Below are 21706 nucleotides of genomic sequence, written 5' to 3'. Positions count from 1 at the left end.
CCAGGCTACGCCACTGATGGACACAAACTATAAAATATCAGCCCCCTGGGGAGACATCGCTCAAGCACTGGCCCACAGCCTCGAGGGGGTGTGATCTGGTCAGTGTGTGTATGTTTGTATGAGTTTGCTGAAAGAGCAAAAGGACAATGTGCTTGTCTGTACTGTAAGGTCTAATGTCTGATCACATTGACAGTTTTCACACTATTTGCACTAGAGGTAGATAAAATAGAAGCCCATATGTTTAGTTTGTTTAAACATGCCTTACTGTTTTATTTATTGATAAATAAATAAAACTGTGCATTATCTCAACCCTGCTGACAAAAACTACAAGCGTACAACTGTATGGGGAAACCACAAATTAATCAATCAATAAATCAATGGCTCTGTCTGAGGACATGTCCCGCATCAGCAGATAAGTGGTAAGATCTCCCCCCTCCTGTTCATGTTAAGCACAGGGAGGCTATGAGGAGTCTACACAGATATCATTTAAAGAAGGAGAGCAGGCAAATCACAAGTAGAAGTGAGGGATTTTTTTTTTTTTTTTTTAACCATTTGATGAACCCGACTTCCAACCAGTCCAGTCTCGGTGACACTGAGGCTTTTTCCTTTCTTCAGCTGTGCAAGATCGAGGTTTCTGCAAGAACTGCGTACAACCACAGTCGTGTAAAATAAGTACAAATAAAGGTGTCTCTTTACATGACCTTACCATATCTCAAGTATTGACGGTTCATTCACACTGTCTTTACCTGCTGCAGCTTGAATCATATAATAAAGGTGTACTACAGGGCTCCTTTAAATTTCAAGGACAAATGCATTAATGGGAGAAGGAAGTAAGTTATCTTGTATCGTGTTTTGATGCCCTGTAGAAATGGGACACCTAATGTAGCATTATGTTACATTGTACTATTATGCATTACTACATTATATGAGTGTGATTGGTGGAGCTATAGGACTGCTCTAGTGGCTTGGAAGAACATGTGAAGGCACAAAGATAAAATCAAAGGAAAATCAATCAGATTGCTGTTTATCTTCTTTTTTTTGTTTTTAAACTCAGTGTCATAATGGAAGAGTCATGAGGCCTATAACGGAAGCATTTCATGATCAAAAACGGTTATTCTTAGAGCCTGGCAGGTAAATGACAGAAGACAACAAAGTCCTTTCTGTTTGATCATGTACATTCAAAGGGAGATATACTGTAGCTATTCAGCATGCATTCAATTACAGCTGTCATGGGCTTTGTTTATGGACTATCACTGGCTGGAGTCTGACCAATTTTCACAAGAATGCAATTTATTGCAACAATCTCCACATTTGATGAGCAGGCTCTGTTTTACATAGCACATGTTTTGGATAAATAGCACTTATTTTTGTAGTCTTAATAATGATTCTAAACTCTACAGCATTCTTCTGATTTTAGTTAACCTCTGTTAGGTAAATCAGGAAAGGGTGGTTACCAGGGGGGAAAACTGATTTGGTAGAGTGTGATAAAATATACAAATGCCCAACGATGGTATAGACAGTCTGAATAAATGTTACTTCCAATTGAAGGGATGGGAACTGTAGCCCCCCTCTAACAGTCACTTAAGTTAAGCACTAGTCTGCCAGGCTGGCCGCCACACAGTAAAACTCATCTATAATTTGTGATGAGTGTAATGCCATCTCCACTTCATGATTATGTGATATTCCTCACCTCTGCCATAGCCAATGAGGCCAAGAGCTGGCAGTCTTAATGAGGTGCCTCAGAGTTCAGCTGAGAGGAAGGAGAGGTGGGAAGATGGGTGCATGGGGAAAAATGAGGAAAAGAAGAAGATGAGGAGTGTAGGAGGGGTAAACCGATAATCATAAAATTCAGAAATTTACTTTCAATCTTGAGCATGCTTTATGAATATCAAGCCCAATAAACTAGTTAAAAATGTGTTGAAAGGAGATATGGTCACATGTAAACAGCGAGGGGGAGTCATTAAGTCCTGGCTCAGTGATACAGACCCCCAAAAAACACTTGTTAAGGAAAGCACATGCCGGGTTTTGTGGAGGATTATGTCCACAAGGAGATCTCATGAGATAGCCCTTTAGACTCATTTCCAGTCAAGTGCTTTGCTATGCTCTTATGGCTGGTGGAGATGTTATGAATAAGTAAATAACAACATTTTTCCAGTCGTTTAATCTCTGAGCACTGCAATTAGTAAGTCTGTAGTTTGGGCTGCCTTTTTTGCTGCCCTTATTATTGTTATTGAAATGTCACGCTCTTATTTAGCTCAAGGATGAATAATAAATAAGCTATAATTACTGTCTTGAATGAGCCGACGGCTTGGCTGGGTCAATGGTAAAGGCAGACCCACCCCCCCCACCCCCCGCATTTCCTCTCTCTCTTCTCTTCTCTTCTTTTGCCTCTCTCTCTTTAATTGGATCTTGTAATTAGTTTCTCTGATGGATCTGGGAGGTCTGAGGCATCCTCTACAGCGTTCATTAGTGTTCTTAGAGGAGGGTGAAGCTTTTTAAAAGCTCAGCCTGCTCTGTCCCTCACATGCTATAACACAAGATATGGTGCTGCCCAAATGCAATGCGAGAGCAGAGTTTACAGCCTGGCTTAGAGTTGCCCTTCGCACACCCAAAACAAGTAGTGCAGCCTTCTGGACTTTAAAAGGGAAACTTTAAGGCAATGAATACATATCAAAATCTCTTTCCTCAATAAACTACTTTTGAAAAATGTTCTTTAGGTGCACTCCCACTAAGAGAACTTATCACAGCACATAAAAGCCTATGTAATGATGGGTGCACTGTTAGAGATTAAGAGATTCATACTTCTTTAAAGAAATCAGAAGACTGTCAGACAAGTGTAGACAGAGCATTAGTGCAGGAAGCAGTGTGATCTGAAATCTAAGGTAAAATGTTCTTTGGCTTAATATCAGCACACTGACCAGCCTCTAAAAACCTTTTTGGAAGCACACACACACGCACGCACACACACGCGCGCACACACACACACACACACACACACACACACACACACACACACACACACACACACACACGCGCGCGCACACACACACACTTTTCAGACCTATAATATACAACCCCCCGTAGCACCCCAACACCATTTCCCCTCTTTTCCTCTCCACCCTCCGCTGGCCAGGCAACACTAGACATCTCTCCCTAATCAGCAGCCTCGTCTCGCTCAGACTGGTTGCCATAGTAATATGCCGGCTGGTCGACATGGCAACCACTCTGAGGTCCACTATTAAATGAAGAAGAGTGGAGGGAGGGATAGGGAGAATGGAGTTGGGATGAGAGGCTAAGAGAGAGAGAGGGGAGGAAGTGGAGAGACAGAGGGAGATTGTCCAAGATGGGGGAAGTGGTTGGTGGTAGTGGGGGGCACAGAAAAATTATAAAAATAAATAAATAAAAAAAAGATGGGGAAAAGCACAGAAAAATGCTCCAAGAAGGGGGAGAAGAAAGAAGGAGGGGTGGCTCAACAAGAGATAGGGAGCATCAGTATTGCTGTTTGAGATACCTATTGCATTGTCGGGTATTTAAAGCTTCAAATATGTTTTGCAATGATGCCATTAACCTAATGCATGACGTCATTTACCTTATACCTTACACTTTCACATGAAAAAAGCATATGCTGCTCTTCCCAGTGTAGAAAACAGGATGATCAACAAAAATCAGGCTTTAAGCGTGTAAGCTACTGAGAACGTTATTGTCAGTCCCCATCAGACATTACTCAGAATATTGTGTCAAGAAAATAATATTTGTGCAATGTAAAGATGTTATGGACCGCAGTCCTTTACATATTGGTTTTAAAATTATGTTACCTTTTGTCAGAATCCTAAATGTAATTTGAGTTCACTAAAGTTTGGTATAGTTTCACTTCATTTGTTCTAAAACTGAGTGGCACCTCTCTCTCTTTGCAACTAATATTTCCTATTATCATTAGATGTAACAAGACAATTTCTTCTGTTATTTCAAACTAGTGTGGTTTTGAGTCATTTTTTCATGTTATTGTTGCTTATGCATAACTCCCAAACTTTGAGAATCTACCATGCCCACAAATCTCCATATCTCTATTGTGATCTACCTCGATCCTTCTCTCACCCCTTCGCCTATCTCGCTCACTCTTCCCATCCTTCTCCTATGTTTTTTTGGGGGGTTTTTTTCACCTCAGCTATATCTTGGAGTCTCCTGCTACCATTTATATCACTGTCTCTATTTCTTCTCTTTGGCTGCATCTCTCTGTCTTCCCTTCCCTGAATGTCTGATTCTTTAATGAATGAAATGCCATCCCATCGAGATGCCGCCACAGCAGTGGCACAAAATAGCAGTTGTTGGCTTGTGTGTGAAATTCCTTCCTGAATAGGAGCCCTCTCTTTCTCCCTGGAGCGTCTCATGAAAGATAGCTAATTGCATGTCTACATTGTGCCGTCAGTCCCTGCTTCCCAAGCACACTATTCAGAGGCAATTAAAGTGAGCTTAAACAGAGTAAGAAAGTGCGTCATCCTCTTAATGCAATTAAGGAAGTGTGCACACAAACATACAGTAATACTCTGAAACACAAAGACAGAAACACATTGAGAGAAGACAGTGGAAAGGTTAATTTATCCGGCAGTGTAAGTTCTTAGCTTTGTGTCATGCAACAATATCTTCTGGCATCTAGGTTTTGCTGGTAATTTGTCCATTTCTACAAAAAGGACAACTGTAATAATGTACTCCTGACTAGTGCTTAATTACTTGCGATAAAGCAGAAATGTAGTTTATTACATATATCTCACAAATTATTAAATTTGATGGAAGCATTATTTTCTTGTTTTGCTTTCTTGTCTTGTCAACAGTATATACGATCATAGTTTTATATTTTTTAGTGATTGTGACATACTGTAGTTTATAACAGATTTTGAAACCCAAACAAAGCCCCAATCTTGAATTAGTTCTTGAAACATAACAAACAGTTAACCAGAAGGTAAATGAATCCACTGTACAAAAAATTATACAAAAAGTAGCCTGAATGGCTGCTGGTGACTAGAAATTGTGTCACATTATAAACAACACACAGATTGTAGCGTATATGCAAACAAACACTGGCTAGCTAACTCTGACTCACAGGTGGAAATGGCAGGCCTGTGGTGAGACAAAGGTTATTTTCACGCCACCAGTCATACGCCGACACTTATACCCAACCCTCTGACATCGATCACAGGCCAACAAGATCTCATGAAATCAAGCCAGGCTTCACCACACTACTATAAACCTAAAACTATTTGTGAAACGAACAGCTCCTATAGTTGGAAAGGTTGGTTTTGAATACACAAATGGTTGCCTTGTTATTTGTTGCTATAAGTTCTGCCCAGTCCTCTTCATTTTGATAGTCAAGAAATGTAATTCATTTACAGATCCTCTTGAGTCAGGACTTGAAAGCTTGGGAAGTCTCACCACTTGTTACTCTCACTGAAGCACTTTGCTTGGTAGCCTCATCTCCTAAATACCTTCATGAATATTTTGTTAGATAGCAAACCACAGCCAAACCTCAGCCAAACTGTGCCAGGACGGACTGGAAGCTACCAAGTCTATGCAGGTTGAACAAACAAATGGAGCAACCAACAATTAAGCCAACACTTCAGTGAATTTCCCTGCAAGCTAAATGGTATTCTATTTTTCTTTTCTTTTTTTTTGACACACACAAACATCAATAACATGTCTTTATAAATAGACTAAGACCACAAGCAGTAGAATGATAATCCCACACTGCTATCTTCTGTTTAATGTGAAAGGCTCCATGATTACCATTGATCTGCACATTATGTTAGACTACTTACCGATCGAATTTACTTAATTTTCAAGACAAGCTCATTGCTTTGCATGTAAAGAGACCTACACTGAGATGCCTCCCTTTACCTTATTTGCCTATGAGTCAGTATTAAACATTGAGTGCAGAGTACACTAATGGCCATGCAAACATTCACAAATCTATGCCAGTCATAACACACACACACCAAAAATTGTACCTGCTTTTGCCCTTTATTTTCATTCTACCATCACCAGTTAATTTTGGGTCTGTCTTTGACCTGCTCTCATTCTGTCTGTCATCCACAAAGTTATGCTTTTTTTCATGTCCATGCAAAGTTCAAACACACATAAAGAAGGACATATGTAGTATATAAAAGGGCATAAAAATATTAAATATTTAATTCATTCATTTATTTACATAAAAAAATATATGTCCTAAAGGAGGTGGCTTTCCAGGGGTGCTTTATGCTTACTTTAAAATCCAAATGAGTACCTCTTTCATTTTAGATGAGATAGGTTTTTTATAGGTGCGGTCATATACGAACAACTGTTTAACCAGACATTAGTAGCCGGAGATTTCAAAAGGTGATTAAGAACATAAACTGTAAAGTATTTATTTTCTTTCTTTTAAAAAAACAAGAACCTTGGCTTTGGGCTCCTGCACTGAATCGAGTTATCAATATATCATCTCATTTTATCGACGGCAACACAAAAGAAAAACGAAAAATAGCAGGACTTCTCTCTTTGCTTGAGAAGAAAAGTTTACCTATTTCTATGCACTGTGGAAGCAAAAGTGTCTGTTCTGTTGGACCACACATATTTGTTTGTACTGTCAAAGAACAAGGAGGGACCCATATGTGTGAAACTGTGAAACTAGGATTCTCACAGCTCTTTTTTTAATAACTATGCACTTAATTTAGTCGTTTAGTTTGGGAGTTTGACCCCATACTTTTGTCGACATTTACTTTCAAAATCAGCACAGTCTGGTATAGGTATTATTTCAATCACCTTTGGAAATATTAGTGTGAAAGTAATTATTTATTTTGGGCAGATCGTTGTACTGCTCTGTCTTTGTTGAGGAAGGCCAGTTTTAATTGTACCAATTTCCTATTTCTGAAATACAGTGAAGGAAGAATATTGCTTCTTAGTTGTCCTGAACTGTCTAACCTACTGTATGTGTAACTAAAGTATATGACATTACAAATAATAATACTACTTAATGGCTTGGCCTGTAGGTTTTTATATTACTGGTGGATGCAAACCATAGTTGGTTTCTGAGCAGTTAATTTGAATAAGCCAGTCTACAATTATCCCACAACAGATGGAGAATTATCTGTTCGTTTTGAAGGAGCTCTTTGCTCAGGGCCCCACTCTGGACCTTTTTGTAGTCCTGGACAAGCTGGGCTTGGAGCCTGAGGGCACCAAGAAATGAACTGAAACTGAATTCCACTCAAACCTACTGTTCGCTCAGATAGCCTACAATGGTTGGAGTGCAAAATTAATTATCAATTCAACTATCCTATCATAGAGATTATATATACATACATTGATGTTATATCCCAAACTTTGAACATCCTGAGAAAAACAAACTGAAATGAATTTTGAAGATTTAGATACAGATTTATCAAGACAACTTTCATTATTTCAAACAATGTTTGACAAAAAAATGTCTTTACACTCTGAAAGATTATTAACTGTTGGTGTTCTCTAATTATGCTTTTTTTTTTATCAATGTAATGTAGAAAACTACTGGTGTAAAATGAAAAACAGAAACCTTTTCATTCTGAATCTTGTAAAAAGATACACACGAGATACAGAGCTAGATCAAAAAACCTCCTTTGCAGAGACTCCAAACAGCCAGGAACCAATGCAACACATAACTTCAAAAACTGAAAAAAACAAGTCGTGTTTTCTTTTTATATGAAGCAGCAGATGTTTAACATGATTATGACATAGAGCTTGTGGGGACATTTAGGAGTCGCATCAAACTACAGAAGATGTGTAAAGACAACAGGACTGTCTGACGAATGTTGCAGAAAACTTGCTTGTAGAAATGATGCCACAAAGACAGACAGACAGAAACAGCTCACACGTACATGCAGACTACAATGAACTGCTTGACTGCAATTGGGGGGCTTTGTCACCTCTGTTATTCAGCCAGCACGGTCACCATCACAACCTATTCTGACACCAAATGTAAAGTCCAACTGCCCTCCAAATCCCTCCCAATTATAAAAGGTCCTTGAGTTGCTGTTTTGCCCCCTCTCCAGCTCCTGTCTGATTACTGAGTGTGGGGCGAGCCGCGCAGGCAATCAGCCGCAAAGCGCAGAGGACCAAGAGGACCAAGGGAAAAAAATCAAATCCAAAACACTGCAAAAAATAAACTAAAGGGGGGACTTCTGGACCGCAATTACAGGCCATCCAGTCAGGCCTCTGCTCGGGCACTCAAGAGCTGCCGTGATTTCCGACAGAAAAGGTTATTAGTTTTTATTGGAGGAAATAGATGCTGGGTGGCTTTAAATGGCACAGTAATGCAGGGGTTGAGGAGGGGTGGGTGGAGGGAGGCCTCCTGACCCAGGTCTCCCAAGGGTCCCATTGCACTGCTGGAGAGATGCACAGAAGCCATAACACGCCCTAAACCCCTCCCCCAGTCCTCAGACCCTAAAGCTCCTGCATGAACTCCAAGGCAGACCCCTGGTCATCAGCCTTGAACTCCACCTGGACACACCTTTTCTTTTTTGGTCTGCATCAGCACTGATGAGGTTTTTATGGCATTAAATTCAAACTCCATTAATTTTCATGACATCTGAAAAACATGGTCGTCCTCTGGGTTTTTCTGTTTATCCACAGATGGATACATATTACTTTTTTGAGATGTTTTCTGTGAAAAATATGACGCTCTCGATGTATAATCATTGCATTATTTAAGTATTGATTATTGTGTTGAAGCTGAAAATGATTGTTTTAAAATCACAATTTCTTTCTGCAGGAGAGACTAAAAGTAACATTTAATTCACAAGTGTTTTTCACAAAATTGAGTGAAACCCTAGAGTGATTATGGTTTTAAACCTCGACATGGATATTCTGCAACATAACATTTTATCTCTATTTCAAGCTGTGTTTGTTTATCGGCACTCTTTCTCCCTCGTTCCTTTACACACACACATACACGGTAGCACAACCATGCCTATGCCTCCAACGCAGCAGCTGCAGATGTGAAAACATTATCGGAGAGCGTGGCGGCTGCGTGTTTGCCTGGCTCTCTGTAATGACTGCCTGCAGATTTCCTGTCACGAGCACGTGAGTCTGCAGCTCCAGGAGGAGAGGAGAAGTATGCGACCATATTTGCTTTTGTGCTGGGCTGCCTGTGTGTGTACTCTGCTGTGTGTGACGTTATTTCAGAATGTGTAAGCTATGATCTCCCTGCACCAGATGAAGTGCTGTCCACAGGCGTCAGTGTGTCCGTCTGTGCTGATAGGCAGTTATCAGACATGTTTGCTTTTATCAGACTGAAGAAATATACAGAAATGTTTTTAATGATTTCAGTATTACTCTCTTCCATGCCTATGATGCAACATCTCGTCCACTTAGGTGTGTAAAATGCAATTACTTTGATTACGAATGTGTGTCAAAATATGTCACTGTAGATAATATGTTAATACTATCTATTGTGAGTGAGTGTGTGCATGTGTGTTTCTCTTCATTGTGCTTGCTGCCCTGCTCTCCTCTTCCTCATCAGTATTCAGGGCAGGTAGGCTCCAGCACGGACCCACAGCTCAGTAACTAATGGAGGGGCTGATGGGAGCCTGATGACGACCACAGGGCCATTTGTACACATATACACACACACACACACACACACACACACACAGACACACACACACACACGCACACGCTGGAAGTCTGTACAAACAAAAACACTATGGTCATTTCCAGGCACATCTGCACCCTGCATCAGGCAGGTAGCAGCCAGGTAAATTAATTATTCTGCCCATTTTACATAGGTGTTGTTTTTTTTTTTTTTACGGCACATGGGATGCTATTTGAAAAATGTTATCATCCCTCCCAGTAAGTGAGGAACAATTACTGTGCAAGGCATCATCCTCTGCTGCCTCTGTTGGTTGTCCGGCTGCTGCTGTTGCTTTTAATGCTTACTTTTTTTCAATTGCCTAGACTGCAAACCTTTCCAGCGAACCACTGCCCCTCTAAGTTGATTGCCAGGAAGTGCAGGGAATTAGAAAATTAATGTCACACAAGGGTCAGTGCATTAAGGTGGCTACATGCGAGTGTTACCCCCATCATGACTTTCACACAGGAGTAAAAATATGTCCTGCACAACTTCTGCCGGAGAATAAATTCACCTCAATGTACAATCACAAACACATTTGTGTAATCTCAAGATGTTTGTTAAAAAAAATTTACATTAAACTAACTAAAATATATGATTTGTGTATGGTCAGTCAAGTCAAACATGTAGACCTGAAGACTCTTTTTACATCTCTTACCCCTTACATCTACATACTCTTTTAGAATCCAATCAGACTGTATCCATCTATTTTTCCTCCTGCTCCTGTTCGACTCTCAGAGCGTTTGTTTTACCATCCTACCCTTTACTTTCCCTTTTCCTCCTCCTCTTCCTCTTGCTGAGCTTAGGCCAAAGAGCTGACAGCCAGTGACCTTATGGGTCTCCAAAGCTCCCAGGGAGAAAGGTAATGGGCCCAACCCCGGAACACACTCTCACTTCTAGGCACACATGGGCCTGCCGGCAGCTTTGATCCGGTAGCCCCTGCTCAGGTCTCCTGACGCCTGGTGAGGAAATTCATAGGAACAACTGGAAGAGGCCTGTGTTTATTCAGCTCCTTTAATGAGGAGGGAGACGGATTATCGGGGGCCTAGATCTCCCCGAAAAAACACAGGGAAAGAAAACTGCTGCTCCTTCCAGATGTTGCTCTATCGCTGCTCATTTCCAAGGAATCCAAGAGAGGGAGAGAAAGCGGGGGGGGGGGGGGGGGGGGGGGGATTTCAGTATGCAAGAGGGAGAACTAGTGGTCGACCAGAGAATTTCCTCATGTTTTCTCTCTTCTTCGGTCTGGCCAGATGTGGGAGCTCCGGCCCAGAGGAGAGCAGCCGCCCAGGCACAGTGGGGAAAGCTGGGGGCTCTAAGAGGGAGCTTACAGACGTGCTATTTTTTTTAGGGGGGGTCAGATGGTGTAGGTTACAAAAGCTCTTAGGCATAAGCTTTACTTTGAGCAATTTGTGCTGTCTTAAAGACAAAAAGAATCTATTTCCTGAGTCTGTCCTGTAACCTCTAATGTGTTATTGCTTCAATCTTTTACACAGTTTCATTTTAATCCTCATTTACATAGCCAGTAAAGTGACATGGCAATCATGGAAGGCTGTTTGACCAAGGTCCTGAAACAGAAGTTTGTAATACACCTACAGAGGCTTAAATATGTTCACAGGTGTTACCATTTCTCCCCCTGGAATGGTAGGCCTTCTCTACCTGCAGACACAAAGCAATCCGAGGCTGTGTCACGCTCTTGACCCTTATGTCAGAGGACTGACCAGATCAATACGTCTCTCAATTGTCAAACCATTTAGCAGAGGATTACAGGTCAGACACTGGTCACAGATCCCGACACACAGAAGGCAAAGGTCATTCTGCCATGCGCATTTACATGTGATTTCTGAATATCAGCTTCTGTTTGGGGAAGCACCTGTGATGGGAAAAATAATTTGTAGAGGTCTCTCTGGTGTCAAATGCAAAATCCAAACCTTATCCTTTCTCTCTTTATCTCAGTCTAAAACAGCCTCTGTTTGCAATAGGAGAGATCAGACCTTCCTAACCTTCATCCTCCAGACCTGTGAACTCTCTAGGTTCAAGGTCAGGGCAGTGACAAGCTGACGAAGATGTGTCCACTATTTGTGTGACAGAGTTTTTCACAAACAATGTTTAGGCAAACGTGAAGACTTTAACATTTCATATATATTTACATTAACAACTCCACAGAGAACCACTGTGATACTCAATATATGCAAACAAAGAAATGATCCCGTTTTTGAAATTTTTAAATTGCACTTATCAGCTGGTTAGATTACACTTGAGTAGATATAATAAAAGTAATGAATGACACAATTTCAATTTACATTTTTGGGGAGGAATTTTTTTCATATCTTTTTTTTCCCTTTTTGCATACTTAATGATTCTATTTCTATGAGTATACGCGCCTGCGCCTGCTCTCGCAGCTGCAGAAGGAAAGAGGACAGAGGAAAGGGCAACACACTGGCCTAAAATAACATCTCTTCCAACCTTTTTTTTTTCTTTTTTTTGACCAACTGTATCTGTTCATTAAGCTACTCTGTGCACAAAAAGAAAAAAAAGAAATAACTTTAAAAAAGGGCACTTTGTCTATAAAGGGCAAAAGGGCAGGTGCTCAAGCCCCTTTTTAGTGTCTGTGTGGGCATGCATGTAGACAGCTTTTTGGAGATTATTGGTTGAATGATCTAAATCCATCATAGCAGGACGTCATGAAAACAACTTGTACTGAAGTTATTATGATTTTGTCTCACTATCAGTGAAGCTCAGAAGTTTCAAATGCTGCATGTGTTTCAAAGATCTAAGATCAAAGTCTAATGTATTGTTATTCATACAGTCGCACACTGATAATTCATCATCAGTTGTTTATTATTTAAAAAAAAAAAACTCAACATGAGTCCAATTTGATACAAAAGTATAAATCACACAGTTTTAACTTACACCTACTTTATAACTATATCATTTAACTCCTGCTGCTGCTGGTTACCCCATTACAACATTTTTTTGTAGTTCATTATAGTATATATCCATACACTTATTGTGCAACAATATAGTTCGCCTTGGCAGTTATCAATGTGCTATATAAATAAAGTTGACTTCACTTGACATACACAACAGAAAGTATTATCTTCCATGTTACCCTTATTTTGCTTAATTATTTTAAGTTAATACACAAGGTCTGGAACGAAATGCATAAACTGTAACAATCTGTTCATTCTCATTTTTTTATTTTTTTTTTGGTTACAATATAAATGAAATGTGTAATTGTAGGATAACTTTGAAAAACAAAATGTTTGAGGACAATTGGAATGTTTTCCGCTCACTTCGGAGAATAATGGGAGAGAAAACCTATTTTGCATTTCCAGTCATCATCAAATTTTTCTGCTCCTACATTATTCAGTGTGAAGACAGGGTTCATTCAAAAATGGAATCCCAGTGAACCTTGACATTGTTCTTTGGATGCAAGTACAGCCTTGCATAGACACTCTTATACTTATGACCCAAACCCTTTACCTGATACTCTTCTTCTTCAGTCAAGTTTTAAAGGGTTTGTTGGAAGAGTAAATCTAAAGAATACAAACTTTCCTCAAGAAAGTCTTTCCCCTAAAGTCTACTAAATGTGGAGAAACTTCAATGAGAAAAGAAAAGGTCCAAGGAAACACTTACCAACTGTGAAGTCAGAGGAGCGCTTCCTTCACAGTCCTGCAAAACAAAAGGGAAGAACATCAGTGCCCACAGTCTTCAAACCTACATTAAGTGCATCCTTCAAACAGCTGTCTGTAAAAACACAAAAGTGAACCACAGGTCTAACTGTTCCTGTTGGTTTATTACAATAAAAATTCATAGCATTCTGCAAACATACTTCCTACTGACCTATAAAATGCGCCCTCAGGCTGTTTTAAGTCTGCAACGAGATCTTACGTATGAATAGATAAAGCCTGAATAATCTCTCAAATCACAGCCCAGCCATTACCATCATATTGTTATTGTTATTATGCGCTTATTTCAGCTGCAGGCTTTGTGTTGTTTGTTATCAAGTTATATTACAACCCGAGGATAAGGAAAGGACACTGCAAAGACATGCATTGAATACATCAAAGCTTACAGGAGAGCTTCACTTTTTGCACGTAATGTATGTAAATAACAAAAAAAACCTCCCAGAGTGCAGATTTCTCACAACACTTTAGTACAAAAATAAACGTCCTTCACCAATTGCGACTCAGTTTTTTTTTTTTTTTTTTTTTTTTCACATTTGGCCTCCTTCTAAATAAACAGAGCAAATGCTTCTTAAACAATAGTCAGAGATTATTGTCTTTGTGGTGGGTTTCAGATTCAGTCAAACCAGGCCAAAATACTGGATCTTGCGTACACAACTAAACGCTAACACCTCAAATGCAAACTCTATGAATCTTTACTTTCCCCAGCTGGTCCCATATGGACATGGCATTTGTACACATGCGATGATTTGCTTCTCTCGACTACTCCACTCAAAAACAAAACTACACAGCAACAAATAGCTCATCACCAAACCAAAACCTCAAATAGTGGCCAAGCAGTCTAAAAATTCAAACTTTAAGTCAAAAGGACAAGTTTAAAAAGTACAAATTTTAACTTAGAATTTTCAGGGAAAAACACACTCTAGTTCTCCTTCGGTGAATGGGCCACAGCTCAGAAAGAATGAAGGTTTTGCCTTAAGATAATATAAATGAAAGAAACAAATGAATTAATCATGAGTAGAATTTAAAAGATTACAAGAAATATACGGTGTTAACTATTAATGAAAGAAATTAATCAGTATTCCCTGCACTGCTGACTTTAGGGCTTCTCTTTAAATGATATTAGCATTAGGACTGTTGAGCTGAACCAACACTTCCCTGTTTCTTGTTAGAGTACAGTATGAGGATGTTAAAGCCTCAATCAGCCTTTAACCCCTGCCCTGAGACAAGGTAAAGGCATCCATTCCCCTGACTCCAGGTCAGTAAGTAAGCTTGTATTTTTGGATGGCTGCTACTGATTGTGTATGCACTTTAATAAGCGCCCTGCAGGTCAGGCAGATTTATAGGCCTGTGGTGGGGTGGAGGGACCAGACTCCCTTGGCCTCCAGCTTCCCTCTGCGCCATTACGCCAGAGTGAGATATAGTGGGATATTGATCCCAATGCCACTTCATTTTGCAATAACTATTACACGATATTCTCCCGGGCTGCGCGTGGTTCCTGATTTATGCTGCCTTGCTATTTACATTAGCAGTAAGTGTTTTTCTATACCAACTGCGGAGGGTCTTTCAGCTGCACAAATGGACATGTGAGCATTCACATTCTATACCACGGCTGTCTTTTTGCTGCCTTTGATGCCTTTTCATAGAGGCAGGGGTGCTTAACACACTGCTGCCTGCTCGGCGAGTAATGGAAGATATACACATCAGCATATGGAAGAATGCAGCCCAGCCTTCATTACAGTGGTAAGACTGACCTTGAAGCAGTGTTATTTCCATGTATTATAGCTCAAATACCTGCTTGATCACATATGCTCTCTATTATATTCAAAGGTATGTTTTTGAATTATTTCTGGGGATACACAGTTTCCACCAATATGATGGACTAGTATAAGAACAAAATATTCAAGTAGAGATGATTGCTGTGTCTGTAAAGACTAACAAAATCTATGTGAACTACTGTAGTGCATTTGCATTCATATTATCTAACACATCAAATTGACTGACAGGGGATTCACCATAATACGGTATTCTTAGCTAGTTTAGCTAAGGCGGTGACATTACGAGCTACTCTGTGCCACTGTGGGAAAAAATGTCTTTGCCCATAACAAATCTAAATGAATTCTTCTAATTTGCTAATTATATCATATGAACAAACTGTTGTCATGATCAGGATAATTAGGAGAAGCAGCCTGCACCATCACCAGCTGCACACTCCAGAGCTGGGTCTCTGCCAAAGTGGTTTCCCTTGCAGTGCCAGGCTGGTGCTGAGTGTTTGTTTACACACAGAGAGAAGCTGTGTCAATGGCAGAGTAAAGAGTCATGAATGGGGAAGAAGGGTGGGAGACAGACGCTGTTAATACTGACATTCCCACAGGCTGCTCCCACAGGGGCACAGTGCCCCAGATGCCGTCACTGCTACATGGTGCCACGGCAGAAAAACAAAAGGACTAATGACCCTTAATTGCTTTGGAGCCGTTTAAAATCAGATGAGTCTCGCCCAAACTGCAGTATGTAAATCAAATCCCCCCTCTCCTCCCCTCTTCCTGGTCGACCCCTTAAGCTCTCTTCCCCTGGCACAATCAAGTCTTTTTTCTCATAAGGGGGCGGCCAGCTTAGCAGGCTCGCTGCCAAGTGAGGGGAGCTGGCAAGCGTGGTAATGTTCAGACACTTGTTGCTACAATGGCTGCCTGTTACGCCAGCACATGGTAGAAACGGGGCGTCTGAGGGGCGTGTGCGAGAAGCAGATGGGCACACTATAGCCTGCACGTGCTCCCGTATTAAACATGGTAATAGAAAAGACGTGTGCGCCACTCTTGGCTTTCAAAACTGGCAGACACTGTGTGCATGTCCCATTCATTAAAAGGTCCATTCATATGCAACATCAAGTCTGATTGTACACAAATGCCCTATTAAAGGAGGAAGGGGTTGGTTCCTGAATGAAAGTCCATGTGTGTGTGTGTGTGTGTGTGTGTGTGTGTGTGTGTGTGTGTGTGTGTGTGTGTGTGTGTGTGTGTGTGTGTGTGTGTGTGTGTGTGTGTGTGTGTGTGTGTGTGTGTGTGTGTGTGTGTGTGCAAATGCTGCTGCTTGTTTGCATGTGTGTTTGCATATCTTTTAAAGTGACAGAGTTTGCTCTGTGTGTGCTTAAAGGGATTAGAGAAGCTTAGTATAGGTTAAGATGTTGCATGCTCTGTTTTGATTGGTAGCTCAAAATGCACAACTACAAACAAAAAACTAAGTTTACCATTAGATAGCATGGGTTATGGGATGACAGCACTCAAGATATTTACGTAATCAAAACACATTTTACATTTAGACATATTTTAACATTAACAGAGAAACAATGGGCTACTTTAGACCATGTTTAAAATGTACATATCCAAATTTTGAGATGAAAACTTATCTTATCTTATAATTTGTGTAACATCTATTGCTTAGTTTAACTCAAGCAGACATTGACTGAGCAACAGACCAGGCAGGCGTCTGAAGCCCATGAGAGCAATGTCCTCCTGCACCCCTGGGTGTCCCACTGCTCCCACCGCTCCCACCAAACCCATTAACATCTGGCCTTAATGCATTTTGTAGATCTGCATGCTTTTCTGCTATACCGGGTCTCTAGTGATTTAGGGACAGCAACAAACCTGTCCTATTTTCAGAGTGACATTATTGATAGACTGTCACTTGGAATTGTAGGTAACTGCTAATGGTTATTTTATGGCGCATATGTCAAATCTGATGTGTGTGCATATGTTTTTTTGTTTTTTTTGTCACTTATGCCCCCATCCCTCTTTGTTTTATTTGAGTCTAATGACTGCTGTAATAGCACACTCCCTATTTAGACAAAAACAAAAACTCACTTATTACAGGTAAAATTAAATGACCTTTCCATAAATGTACCTGCCCAAAAAAAGGCAAAAATATGTTTGTGTCTTGAATTTTTGTACATAAGAAAACGTTTGATTAAGCATGTTTTTAGTTTTTATTTCCACTGTGCTGTTTTGATAAGCTCATAAACAGACCCCTTCCTCCTCCACCTCAGGCCTTTGCTCTTTATCCACTCCTCTGTTTTCTCCCGTTGAACCTGCATCCCCTTTTTGTCATGGATTGGCCTCCATACTTGCATGAACAAAGACACAGTCAGCATGTTTTTATGTGTTTGTCCGTGCGCTGTGTGAAGAGGGGATGTCTCCCACTTATGTCCGGATCTTAGAGGGCCATAATTTGTTAGACATTAATCAGAACACCTGCTCAAAGAGCACCCTGTGTCAGTGGCTCACTTTGTGTCCCAATGGTTTCCTGGGTGCCTCGCTCTTTTTTCATCACTTGAGTCATCAGTGTTGTTTGAAATCAATTTAACGAGTGTACCAGAGACTGATTTGAGTATGCAAATGTTGGAATGGATGAAAAGTAAAAAGACACATGCAGGAAGAAGAGGAAGGGGGCAAAGAAAGCAGCAACAAAATGAAGCTGTGTACTATGAAATACACTGACATTGATGAGCAATAAGTGTAAAGAAAAGACAAAAACCACCCTAAAATTAAAAGTGAATTGGACTCTTCACCATAAAACTAACACTGTCCTAGTCATTTCTGAAGGACACAGCTAGCAAGAGAACAATGTTTGGGGAGAGGGGATAAAAACGCCATGACAGGACAAGGAAGTCTAGGTCAGAGAGAGGCCAAGAAAGAAAGGGAGAACAAGAAAGCAGTAGCAGAGGAAACATATGAATAAATTCATGGGGCACAAAATGAAAAGAAGGATGGAGGGGAGTGGAGCAAAAGGAAGGGGATTTGAGTCATCAGTGAAAGATTTTTTATTGTCCGGACACAGGAGATGCACACAAAAGCACTAGGAAGATTCAATTAAGTATCATATGCAGTGACCTTATTGCCATGGTTACGGAACAGTGGAAAATACTAATCAAGACTGCACTTGCAAGAGGGAGAAAGATGGTGGAAGGAGAGATAGAAGGACGACAGCAGTAAGGAAGACAGAAGAAGAGAGGATAGTGGCCCAGTGTACATGGCGGCCTGCAGGATATGAGAAAAATGTGCAATGCAATTGTTTAATATTGATAACGATGTGAAGTGCAATAAATCACATTTTTGGAAGCGCATATTTGTAATACCTCACAGTGTCTGTGTGCTATTGTTCATGTGTGACACAATATATGTGTTTGCAACATGTCCCTTCTAAAGTCCGAAAAGCTGGGGGGGAATAGGCAACTGAATAGTCATCAATTAATCTGAGAATGGCAGATAGCCGGCTGGAGTTTCATCTGAATAGGATAGTGTTAAAGAATGGACAGTATACCAAGTAGGTTAAACATGCATGCTGAGGAAGAAAGCATTGGCTATTTATTTATCATTACTATTCCTCAGACTAAAGTCAGACTTTTGCACAATGTGTTTTTGCAAATGTTGAAATCTGAATAAAAATCAAATTGTGGTTTATTGTGCAGTCCTATAGTGGGAATGTGTTTATTTGATGGTGTTTAAAAGATACATGTCCATGACTGCCCCCATGACTGTCTCTGTTAAGGATCAGTGCATGCTGCTGACACTGAAGCTGTCATTTCGGAAGATCAGTTTTTACCCAACAGATAGATATTTACATAAAAAAAGCCATCATACTAAAATCAAAGCTCACTTGGCCTCAAATGTAAAATAAGCCCAATTCAGAACTCATTTCATACGGGGGTGAACTCACTTTTAAGCTCACAATTCTTTTTCAGCTCCCTCCCTTTATTTCAGGTTGAATTTTAAGTTACCGAATTCCTGTTGACGCTTTCATATTGACTAAGGGAAGAAAAAAAACAAGCATCCATCACACATGAGTGAATTTATTAATAACAAAACTCGCAAATGTTTGCAACATAAAAATGAAATGTTTTCATCCATCAGTGTGTTTTTTTTTTCCCTGTGTGATGGTAAACTTGCACATGGGTCTAAATAAATCCTCTGAAAAACAGCACTTGCATGCTGTTACAGAGTCAGAAAGAGAAATTATGACGATCATTTCAATCATATTCCATTATGATGTTCCTCTCAGTCACATTTCCCTGCACACTGCAGAAAGGGGAAAGTTGAAGATTGTTCTGTTTGATGAAGCTGTAGAGTGTTTGCTCGCTGTCTGCAGGGACTGTCTTGAAAACAATCTATCTGAAACTCCCCCGCTGAGCAAAATGTTAAATAAACAAAGGCAGGGATAAACAAAATCCTTCCATTTCAATGTCAGTGAGAAGAAAGCTAACATTTTTAATACTGGGATTGTGAAAAGGAGGTGGCAACCATAACGCGATCATCGTTTAAACTTTGGACATTGTGAAATGATTCCCTTTCACTCAAAATAGATCATTAAAAATATGCTGGCTATATATAATTGTTGAACTTACTTCAGCCACGAGGTATCAAAGAGCCTCACTGGCCAATGTCCTTAAAGAATAAATATATAAGGCTACCAGCTATCATAAATACAGTAATTGATTATTAGTCTGTCTGCCAATGATCAAAAAGGAATGCCAGCCCCTAACAACATGCATTTTGCAGCAATGGATTTTGTAACACGTCCCGAAAGATTCATGAAGCAAATTTAGACAGCTGGAGGTTTGTAGCGTTTCACCGACAGTATCAAAAAGAACATGAAACAAACAAGGCAATTACATGACCTATTAATCTGCTGACAAAATGACTATAAACATGTTGAAGAATCAACTGGTTTAATTAATGTAGTTTCATTAAAGCATGAAAACTGAGTTTTAACTTGCTCCATAGAGTAACTAAACTTTGATTTTAAAAAACTGCTGAATATTGAGCTGTAATACAGAACTTTGATGAGAGAAGTTTTCTGAAGAAGTTGGAGTTAGTTGGTTCTTTTATGAGTTGGGAGTTGAAGAGTGACAGGCTGAGGCCATGCAGGAAATCAGCCAATAATGTCATAACTGAGTGATTTGAGTTCGACATTGGTTCCATCCCCTGCCTACTCTAATCCTGGACCCCAATGTCTGAAATTCCCGCTGGCCCACCCTTGTGGCATTGCCTGCAAAAATCCATGGGTAAGGCACAGACTAAGGTGTAACAGGAGAGGGCCTGAGAAGAAAGGCAGTTAACGTACCTGATGTGACCATGACCACTTCCAGAAACAATTTAATTCCACAGCCTCGGCCATCTCCAGCTGATCTACTCCTCCAAGGTCATTAACTGTGCCACAGAAGGTCACATGATTAATGAGTGACAGACCCTCTGGTGCAATAACGTGTATGAACGTGGCCCATTAATTAGACAAGGGGGGCCAGAGAGAATGAATAGCCAGGGACAGCTTGGCCCCCTCACAACCCCGTCCTTCCCAGACCCCATTTTTCATTTTCATCTACACAAACACATAAAACCACTAAAAATATGCCCAAAATGCCCTGCGCTCTCTTTCAAAATATAACATTGACAAAAAAAATGTGTCTTTCGGTCAAAAGTAAAGAATTAAAAGAAGAACACTGTAAATTCAAACCAAACACATTAACATGTGGCATCATGTAACAAAAATAAGGTTTTATAAGTGTCAAATGATCATGGCTCGGTGAAAAAAAAAAAAAGAAGATGAAAATGCTGTTTAAAGTGCTGTACGCGTTGGCCCCAGGTTGATCTGGGTATCACGCATCAGAACCTTGTGTTGTTGCACTCCTTTTCCAGGACCATGATAAGCACTCTGCATTACTGAGGGCAATCTCCAAGAGGAAATGAAACATTCTGCTGCCACAGACAAGCTTTATTAGAAGACAACAAGTCCGGCCTTTTCAGGTTATACAGATCAGGAGATTTAATTGATGCTGACTGACTGTCAACGCACTCCTATAGCTGGGAGAAACAAGAGTGTTTAACACTGCTCCATTGTAAATAGTATTCATTTCTCAGTCCAATCAACTTGATGCAATTCCAATAAGTCCATTTCTTAGAGTGGCCGTGTTGATTTGAAACCTCATCGTCCCCTGTTTTATTTCCACCACTGCCAACAAATGTAATGGCTGCTAAGTATATTGGGCAATAATATGAGAATGCTCTACATCCAGTGCATGCATTTCAATTTTACCTTGAGGTCATAGCATAATGGATATATCCCAGTGGGGTCATTAATCATAAATACATACACTGTATGTAATAACAACCAGTAGGGAGAAATAGACTTGAGGGAGGGTTTCAGATGAGGACTTGTGTAAGACCAATGGTTGCGTATGTAAACAAATCTCATCATTTCACCTACTGCACCTGTGTTTTCTCAAAGCTGGCACTCAGTCAGTCAGTGTATGTAAATAGTAGTACACATTTTTAAACTGTCATTGCTCCAGACACATAATAAGCAGTGACAGGGTGAGCCGAATTCACTCTGTGCTCTACCAGGAAAA

General features: G+C 40.2%; 1 protein-coding gene across 3 annotated transcripts in view; it reads right to left on the bottom strand.

Moving 5' to 3' along the window:
- zfhx3b (zinc finger homeobox 3b) overlaps window positions 1-21706 on the bottom strand; it is a 272318-nt gene that overhangs the window by 166121 nt on the left and 84491 nt on the right. For all 3 annotated transcript variants that reach the window (XM_079340133.1, XM_079340132.1, XM_079340135.1), the window contains one exon: window positions 13265-13300. The gene's annotated coding sequence lies outside the window, so the exon portion shown is untranslated. The remainder of the gene's footprint in view (window positions 1-13264; window positions 13301-21706) is intronic.

Source organism: Symphodus melops, assembly GCF_947650265.1.
Source record: "Symphodus melops genome assembly, chromosome: 3".
Taxonomy (NCBI): domain Eukaryota; kingdom Metazoa; phylum Chordata; class Actinopteri; order Labriformes; family Labridae; genus Symphodus; species Symphodus melops.
The sequence above is the reverse complement of the archived record's forward strand: the minus strand, read 5'-3'. Positions and strand labels throughout refer to the sequence as shown.